Below are 1,175 nucleotides of genomic sequence, written 5' to 3' on the forward strand. Positions count from 1 at the left end.
ATTATGTTGCTTTTTTTCCAGAAAAAAATGGATGAATAAGCAGATTGGGGATGTGTGAGACACTTTTTTTTGTCTACTCTTGATGCAAAACAAAAGAATCCCAATAGATTTCAAAGGCTAATCATGACATCTCACCTGTGCTACCTCCTAAAGATTTTAGGGAGAACATAAATATATAAATTACAGCCCAACACTGTGTAAAACTAATGATGAACGGCACTGTTTTATATGTGAAATGCTGCAAATAAACTACCAAGAGAAAATACTTTAAGAAGGAAAAATATTATTAAATAATATTCTTTCTTTCAGTCCACAGATACTTTTTAATTATGCTTTACACTTAAAAGAAGAATCATTTTTTTTTCCTCCTGTATGTTTTTGTCTTCCCTCTTTATGGTCTATGATGCTAGCAGAGGTTGTCAACATAATGAAACCAAATTGCCATGATGGGAGCAGGTTGGTCTGCCATTTTTCTAGGTCTCTGAGTTGAACATCAAAGTAGGGGCTTATAACTCCACACTTGTTCAACCTTCCTGTGAGGTTCACAACTCTCTTCCCAACTCTGTGGTCATCAATGATCTCAAATTCTCCAATGTGCCCATGCTTCATCATCACAGTTAAGAACCAAATGATGACCTTAGAACACGGCCTGAAGAGAACTTGCTGCTAGCCTTTCTTCTCAGCATTGTTGATGCTCTTGAGAGCATCTGTCAGAACACTCATTCGCACCATGGTGATGGTGAAAGAAGATGGTAGAAAGAGGAGATAGATAAAATTCTTAATACAATGACAATCTATTCCAACATAGATTAAAGTGAGATAAATTTAAAGGATGAAATAATTCATTCTCAAAATACTTCCCTTTGAATGGTAGTTGGACCACAGGCCTTTTGTTTTATTGTTTCTTTTAAAATTTATTCATAATTCAAATGTTACCACCCTTGTCCTGGTTTCCCCTCCACAAACACCTATCCCATCCCCATCCCTACTTTTATGAGGGTGCTCCTCTACACACCTACCCACATCTGTCACTCTATCCTAGCACTCCCCTACTCTTGGGGCATTAAGCTTTCACAAGACCAAGGGTCTCCCCTTACATTGATGCCAGATTGGTCCCTCTGTGTGTTTTTTTGGTTGGTAGTTTAGTCCCTGGGAGCTCTGGGGGTCTCCTTGAT

General features: G+C 38.2%; 1 pseudogene across 1 annotated transcript; it reads right to left on the reverse strand.

The window, feature by feature from the left end:
- Positions 1–327: 327 nt before the first annotated feature.
- LOC308414903 (small ribosomal subunit protein uS8-like) lies at positions 328–732 on the reverse strand (annotated as a pseudogene). The gene has a single exon. The product of its transcript is annotated as a small ribosomal subunit protein uS8-like (transcript).
- Positions 733–1,175: the final 443 nt, after the last annotated feature.

This window comes from Micromys minutus (genome assembly GCF_963924665.1).
Source record: "Micromys minutus genome assembly, chromosome: X".
Taxonomy (NCBI): domain Eukaryota; kingdom Metazoa; phylum Chordata; class Mammalia; order Rodentia; family Muridae; genus Micromys; species Micromys minutus.